The sequence below is a fragment of the Poecilia reticulata genome, chromosome 13, assembly GCF_904066995.2.
Source record: "Poecilia reticulata chromosome 13, P_reticulata-male-v2, whole genome shotgun sequence".
In the NCBI taxonomy this organism is placed as follows: domain Eukaryota; kingdom Metazoa; phylum Chordata; class Actinopteri; order Cyprinodontiformes; family Poeciliidae; genus Poecilia; species Poecilia reticulata.
In genome coordinates, this window is record NC_088842.1 from 15,467,036 (window position 1) to 15,475,582 (window position 8,547).

Consider the following 8,547-nt stretch of genomic DNA (forward strand, 5'->3'; position numbering starts at 1 on the left):
ACACACACACACACACACACACATACATGCACAAAAGCATTAACAAAACATTACATGGATCCACTCTAAAAGCTTTTAGGCTCTTGATTTATGTGACATAAAAGGCTTCCTTCTTCATTGTTTCATTTATTCATGAAATTTAAAACGTTACATCGTTAGGGAAATGAATTAATAAAGTTAATCAAATCAGTTTTCTCCAAAAGTAAATATTCATGTGAACATCACCTCTTGATTTTCTTGAGGTTGATGAACTGATGCAGTCTAATGAGCGTCTGGCATAAGGGCTTTTGTGCAAGTATAAATATCACACTACCATCTGTTGCTCAGTATTTCAGGTCATGGAGTGTCTGTTGTCTGGCTGGCTGCCAGACAGTTTCTCACTCAGAACCGACAGGAACAAAACATCATGTGCAGTGTTGCACTCTTTATTATGTCACGTCAGTCAAAATGAACTATCCTTAGGCGTGCCTAATAGTATTTCCCTCTAAAACTAATCATTCTCATTTCCCTGCTTGAGCAATTTGCAAACGAAAATGTTGAACTAGTTGTCAAAATGTAAGAAATGTATCCATTTCTTAATCATTCCTTCCTGAAAAAATGTCTCCCAGAATGAACAATTTCTATTGAGTGAACTTCAGCTTTCACTGATGATGCCGTTTACTGCTGAGCACAACTTCAGCCGAAGAGAGTTTCTTATGTATGCACCAAAAATAAAACTATGTACTTTACTTTTGCACAATTCTTTACCAGGTTAGATTTAGGGTTAAGAAGGTTTGCAAGAGTCACCACCCAAGAGGAAAAGGAAAACAAAAATCAAAGCTTGCATATTGCATGCTGAAAATGTGAAAGCAAAGACGATGCAAGAAAAGACAAGCACCTCATAATTAAAGTAAATTTCAGTCTTCTGAAATGAAACTTAATATGTATTTTGTTGCAAAGTGTACCAATAGAAGTGTGAAGTGTGAACCTTTATTGGGATAAATTTAGTCGTGATGACATGACGTGGAACTGGATTAGGTTTTGGGGGTGTGACGTTCAGACGTGGCTCTGCAGGTTTTCTGGGATAAATACACAGCTTAGAGAATGAGATTATGTTTTTTTAAGGATTAAAGGGCCAAAAACCATTCCTGTACCACAGCGCTTCATGTCTGCATAGCCTGTTTGTTCCAAATGTACACCCTGGATTACCGTGATCATTCCTTCATCCGATACTCTTTGTAGGCAGTGTAACAGAGTTCCAGCACTTGCATGGAAATAAATCTTGCAGATTTTTAGTTAATATTAAATGAGCTAAAGTGAGCCCATTCAAACATCTGCTGCTGTTCAGTTTGAATTTTCAGAAATCCTAGGTCTTTTCTGAAACTGTAAATAGTTTACATCCGCAGACTTGATTAGAGCTTTGGCAGGAAGCTTGAAAGTATCTTCTGCAGACAGCATTTAAACTTGGCTTTTAAAGTGTGCTAATCTTTAGAATGAGTAAGGGTGAGTCATTCTTTACTGGAAAGACAACCACACACACACACACACACACACACACACACACACACACACACACACACACACACACACACACACACACACACACACACACACACACGTACACACACATGCACACGCAGACACACATGTTTGTCTGTCTATCTTTGCGGGGACTTTCCATTGACTTCCATTCATTTCTACAGCCTGACCATAATCATCACATACTTAACCATAACGCTTACCCTAACCAAAACTCAATTCAATGTACATGACATACATGACACCCTCACCCACACACACATGTAGTATGTCTTTCTATCGTCGTCGCATTGACTTCCATTCATTCTTCATTTATTTCTATAGCCTAACCCTCACCCTTACCCTATATCAAACCATTACCAGTCAATCCCAAATTCAATTCACACTTTAGTCCTAAACCTAAAACATAAACAAAAAACTGCACTTCTTCTTACGGACTTGACCCTTGTGCTCCATAAAAAGCAGTGAGTGTTCACAATGTAAGTATCTGTTGGAAAAATGGTCTTTACAAGCTGGAAAACGCACACGCACACATCTGTGGTGACAGTCACCAAATGTGTTTTGTCTCAGTCTTCTTTTCTTGAGTGAAATCACAAAATCCCTTTTTCTCTGACTCATCCTGAGAAAGGTCAGCAACTCACAACAATGATCATTCATGCTGTTTAAGCCTTTTATACTGCACATTGTGTAATATGTGTTTAAAGCATGTTGTATTTGAAAGTGATTATGTTTGTTTTTTAAATTCATCCACAGTTGAAGAGAGTTATTTCTATAATTAGCACATTGGCAGCTCATATTACCAGTGAAGCATGACCTATCGCGACCACAAGGGGGACCCCAAGAGCATTTCTTTTCTTTTTGCCGCATAAAAAATGATTTCTACACAATCAAATATATATTATTGTAAAATAAATCCCAACTTGTGTGTTTTTGTTAAAATAATCACATAGAAATCATTGCTTGAAAAAAATAAATATTTTCCACTTATTGGGCCCTGAATGGCCCGCTAAGAAGCTGCTTAGTTTGCTATGCCTTGTGATGACCCTGTTGGTGAATGAAATGACTATCTACATTAAATTATAATCCATGTATTAAAAAATCTTATTCAGGCTGAGCTATAGTTGTGTCCGTTTACCAAGAAGTTGACACGAGCATGACACACATGAGCCTTCATAGAGGGATTGTGAAAATGCCAGTGTTCGGTGATTTGCTCTGCAAGAGCACCTTCCAAATAGCCCAGCTTGTGTGAACGGTGGCGCATGCAATCAGACAATGAGGCAGTGTTTGAGGCCGGGCCACGTCCCCTCGCACCCGATTCAATGCGCCAACTATAAACGTAGCTTCAATCTTCTGATACAGGAGATAAATAAGACATGAAATCTCTAAAGTAATGTCTGTGTGTGTTTGTTTGGGCATTAGTGCTCAGGAGTGTGTTGAGTTTGTGTGTTTGAATGACCCATTTGTCTGTGTGTTTGAGGATCCTTCATTCCCCCAAAGACAATCATGCCTGGCAGAACTCCAGATGGAATGTCTGGGAGAGCCTGAAGTGTTAACACACACACGAATACACATTTATTACACCCACAGAGAAGTCATGTGAATTCAGACTTGCCACTTATTGCATAACTCAAAAAATGTGTGAGCCCCATTCACACAAGGTAATGAGCATTTCATTTAAAGCCCACTGCAACATTTCCGTAAATATCTTCACCTGAAATATATTATTTTTACTATTTCTGTGGGGACTTGAGGGGTAGTGACACTATGCGGTCGATGTGGCTTTGGCTCAGAGAAAAGATAAGATTTTGTTAATGAGTCAGTCAATAAATGGATCCTTGACCTCTTTGACCCACACTTCAAAGTCTAATTCAGCAACATTTTCAGCCCCACGGTGACCCCAGAGTCTTTCGCTGTCAATTTAACCTTTAAGATAAAATCATAAACTGATAAGACAAAATCATAAACTTAATGTGTATGACTGATTAAAAGTGACAAAGAAAAGTAGACAGAAGTCTCCATATTTTGATTACATTGACATCCACTTTACATGTCGGTGAGTTGGACTAAACAAAACAGAATTTATTAGCTTTTTCAAAACATACCTTTGTACAGTGCACCATCTCCATCAAAAATTTCATCACACTGCTTTTGTCAGTTATTAATTATATGCAAGATTATAAATGATCATTCTCAGAATATTTCTGCTGCAGAATGCTTTTATTCATTTTTCCCCCCAAGTAAATACACTGATTTAAAAATCTCCTACTGTGCATTTAAGAAATTCAAAGTGACTTATTTTGTGTTTTTATGTGAGATGTCCTGTGGTTGGTTCATGGTGAATTTTCTTTTTTATATAATGGAGCAGTGGTCATAATGATTATATAATCACATTCCTATTCAATATTTGGGTGACATTAGAATTAAACCCTGTCATTTCACATCTTTGAAATTATTCACTGTTAATCAATCCTTTGAAACTGTCCGGACACGAGGAAACGGCCAGTTACACAACTCTCTGTTCATGTAGCCATGACTAGTGATAATAACTCACTATGCTGTCAGGTGCAATTTCCTTGACTCAAGTTGTATTCTGACTTCTCTTCAGGAAGCAGGAGTAGGAATTTCATTTTATTCTTTTTTTTCAGAGGGTGAGTGAAAAATGTCCCTTGCCAGACAAACCACTTTTTAACAATCACTGGAAACTGCAGGCACTAACTGCACCTGCAGTTGCAAAATGGGGTTAGGAAAGTCATAATTTGCACATTTATATAAGGTATGGTATTCTCATGCACAGTGGTGGGAAGTAACGAAGTACAAGTACTTTGTTACTGTACTTAAGTACAATTTTCGTATATCTGTACTTTACTTAAGTAGATTTAATAATGAATACTTTATACTTTTACTCCACTACATTTTACAGTAAGTATCTGTACTTTCTACTTCACTACATTTCTACAAAACTGTCGGTTACTTGTTACGTCCAAGTCGCGTTGCGCTTTTTTTCCGTTAAAATGTGAAGTTGAGGGATTTAAGGTGGCGCCGTAAAATCCAAGCATAACGTGACTTAGTGTCTGTTGTCACCCATCGCCTCCACCTTTACTCGCACACGGAGCTCCAAGACATGCGCAGTGGTTTCCTCTGAGCGGGAGAAGATGTCTGCCTAATGTCAGTTATATAATAGCGCTGCATAAATCATAAGATATGGCGACATGTAAATTCAGCAGCGCTTCGCTTTCACAGACGGTGGGACTTCGTCCAACTATTAGCGTCACTTGGAAGGAAAGCTTAAAGAAAGGTAAGATCTGTGGACGTGATGCTAGCTAAGCTAGCTGTTCAGACACATGTTGCATCTGCGATGAAAAAAAGTTGTCACTCATGCACTGAATTATTGTGTGGAGGTGTTGACTGAGGTGTGTATATATGGGACAACGCTGTGACCAAAGTGCAATATAGTAATATGACATTCAGGAACGATCTGATTCTTCTGGACGGATCTTTACTAAGGTTGATAGGACAGAAGCCTCACTGAGAGCCGTTCTGTGTTATTGTAATGCTCTGCGTACACTGCAGTAGCTATTATTTAATTTCATTAAAATACATTTATATTTAATTGGCGAATAAATAAAACAAGAATGTAAGAACGCAGAGCATGCTCATTGCTCTTTGTTTTCGTCACCTGTCATGGTGGCAGACGTTGCAGCAGGAGGGAGGATGAGAACAGTCACGGTGCTCCTTCTGCTTGGTTACTTCTTGCTTATTGTGCCTTGGACAGTGTTCATAGTTGAGCGTTGCTGACCGTTAATTGCTATGTTTAATGGAGCAGACAGTTATGGTTTCTGACATTGGCAATATGGGCAATTGCCCAGGGCGTTATCTTTTTAGGGATGGCAGGAGACCTCTGCGGATTGTGGCACAGAGATGAAAGCAAAACAGAATGAAGAAGAGTTTGAATTGATACTGGTTAAATTTATTTCAGCTCTAATTATTTAATATCTAGGTGTTTTTATGGGAATGTGAATCTTTCAGATCAATTTGACAAGCAATTTTGATAGGTAAACTTAATTTTATTGTGTCACGTAGCGCAGGGTGCTGGTCTTGACCTTGATTTGGTCTTGGGTTTGGTGGTCTAGACTACAACTCTGCTATGTGGCTCCTTGGTTCCATGTCCTTCCCTGCCAATTGGATTTCTTTCAAAATAAATGCCACTAGGTGCAAAAAAAGTGAAATTCATGCTATGTTAGGACAGGAGACAAGATGTTTCCATTGCTGAAATTGTGATGCATAGAATCAAATATCTAAGTCTAAACTATGTTACAGAGTAAACACAATAAAAACATGCTTTATCTGTGGCATTGTTCATTAAAATGACACATTACTGATGTATTAAAATTAAATACGATCGGTACGCTTAATGATATTAGCGATTAGGTAATGCATTCAGCAAGTACTTTTACTTTTAATACTTAAGAATTTTTTATTTTTAAAAGCCAGTACTTTTTTACTTTTACTTAAGTAAAATGTTAATGTGGTACTTTTACTTGAGTACATTTTTGTCTGTGTATTTGTACTTTTACTTAAAGTAAATTTTTTGAGTACTTTCTCCACCACTGCTCATGCATGAATATGGACTAGAAAAAGTCTGTATTCACTCTTGAAGTTTTTAAAGGCACAATTATATATGAACTGATTGTTTTTGTTTTTTGGAGGGTAAATGGTGATATCAGGATAGGGGATTTTGTTGTTGAAAGTCAGTGAATGAACAAATCCAAAGCATCATACTCTCTCAGATTCTTGGTCATCTTTATTATTTAAGTAGGAAGACCAACTGAGGTCCTACTACTTAAATAATAAAAGCACGGAAGGAGCAATATACATTTCTCTAATAAAATGTACGGATGACGACCAACGTATAAACAAAAAATATATCTAAATGAAAACGGGAATAAATTTGTGAGTATTTGAAGAGTTTGCCCATCAAAGTAAAGAGGCGGAAAGATATCTTACAGCTGGGAATAGGCTGCAATATAAGCAACTTAAATACTGAAGGTGACCTATTTCAATTATTTCCTCTGAACAGTGACGTGCTTCTGTTTTTTACATCATGCCATTGCTCTTTTTTCCATAGAGATCCATTTCTTGTGAGGATTTTGTGTAATACTTTATGACCGTGCTGCTGCATAACCCTGTTTGCATGAGTACACTCTTAGAAGCTATGCATCCCCTCTATTATTTAGGTGTATTTTGAATGTAACTTTAAGTCATGAAAGATTAACCCTTATTCTCACGAAACAGATCACAGCAAAGTGAAAAAGAAAAGAAAAAACAAACTACAAGATTGTACTGTTGTTGTAAGACAGCCAAAAGAGGTCCTGCTTACAATTTCCCACAAGTCATGTGGGCACAGCAAACATAAAAGAACGCTTTTTATGTGGCATAAAGCTTTTCCTCAGTAGAGACAGAGAACATGGTCAGTGTTCATTTAAAGATGGATGAAGCTACAGACAGTAGTTGAAGAAAACCTTTACAATAAGAGCTAGCCTTCAACAAGATGTTGAATGCCTAAATAAATATTTAATAGTTTAATCTTGTTGACAAAGGCAGTAAAAATAAGCCAACTGAAAAAAAAACGAGACAATAAGTTCGCTCTCAATAAATGCAACTCCATTTCCTGTGTCCTTTTGCCTTTTTGTGCTCTTTACTTTTCTTCCCTCACTGTTCTTCTTATTACATCCTTAAAGTTCAAATTATAACCCTTTCAATTTCCTTCCCTGTCATCCTGACGAACAGTAGTCTGTGATGACAACTTTTCTTCAGATATCTTCCTCACACCACCTCGGACTCTTCCTCTGTCTCCTCTAATTCATCATCATTCTTCAGTTCCATTTTCCCCTCTCATCGGATGTCCTTCTCACATTGAGCTGGTAGGATGAGTGCTTCCTGTTTTTGTAATTTTAGGGGTTTTTTTTCTAACTCTCATTGTTGAAGAGTAAACATCAGTCACTGACCTTTGCCTCCAAATATGAATGTTCTCATTTGCATGCATTTGTTTGTGTCCCTTCTGAGGCACCGTAGCCTAATCCTTGCAGGGTTACGGGAGCTGGTGTCATTGGGCAAGAAGCGGGGTACACCTGGACAGGTTGCCAGCCCGTATTATAGAGCTCCTATAATAAGATTTTACATCCACATATTCTCATAAAGTCATTAACCGTTAATCGCAATGAAGTGCATACGCATTTGAGACATCGTATGTCTTATGTTGCACGTAATTTGAGGACATGACACAATATGGATGGGATGCTCTAGAGGTGCGTTACAGCTCATTAATCTGAGATGATCAACAGAGTACTGGTCAAACTGAAAGTGAAACGCTTTCATCTGTTGAAAAACTAAAATGCATCCTTGATAACGGTACTCATTTCAAAGATTCTGGTTGTATATCACAAAAACAGTGCATAAAGTGTGTTCACTTCTCGTCTAGCACAAAGTTCTCTCAATATTAATATAAACTGGTTTGGCTTTTTTCAGTCACCGTTCACAGCTGATGCTTGGACATTAGGGTTGAATCTGAGTAGGAACATTTCGCATTTAAATCAGATTCTTGTAACTATTGAGTTGGGTCATCTTAACATCTCTATGCAAAAGATCTGACAACATTTATGTTCCTCTGATGGTTTCCCTGCGGTACTGAAGGCAAAGTGCTTCTCGACAAAAGAGTTCATCTGATTAACCGAGCAGAGTTTTAAATAGTCTCCCATTGTTTTTAGATATCCCGTCACTTAATCTTGTCTCATTGTTCTCGTGCCTCCGCCACATCTCTTCCCTTCAGTGTCTTCTTTCATTTATTCTTCCACATTGGCTGTTTGAAAACGAACATCCTCGCTAATAGTCTCCCTGATCTGGACAGAACCTGAGCTCGAGTGACAGCACAAGTTTTAATGATGCGTGTATTCGAATAACAAGGAGAAAAGTGACCCTAACACAGAGATGTGCCCCTATGTGAACCTTTTCTTGCTAGTTAAATTTCAATAA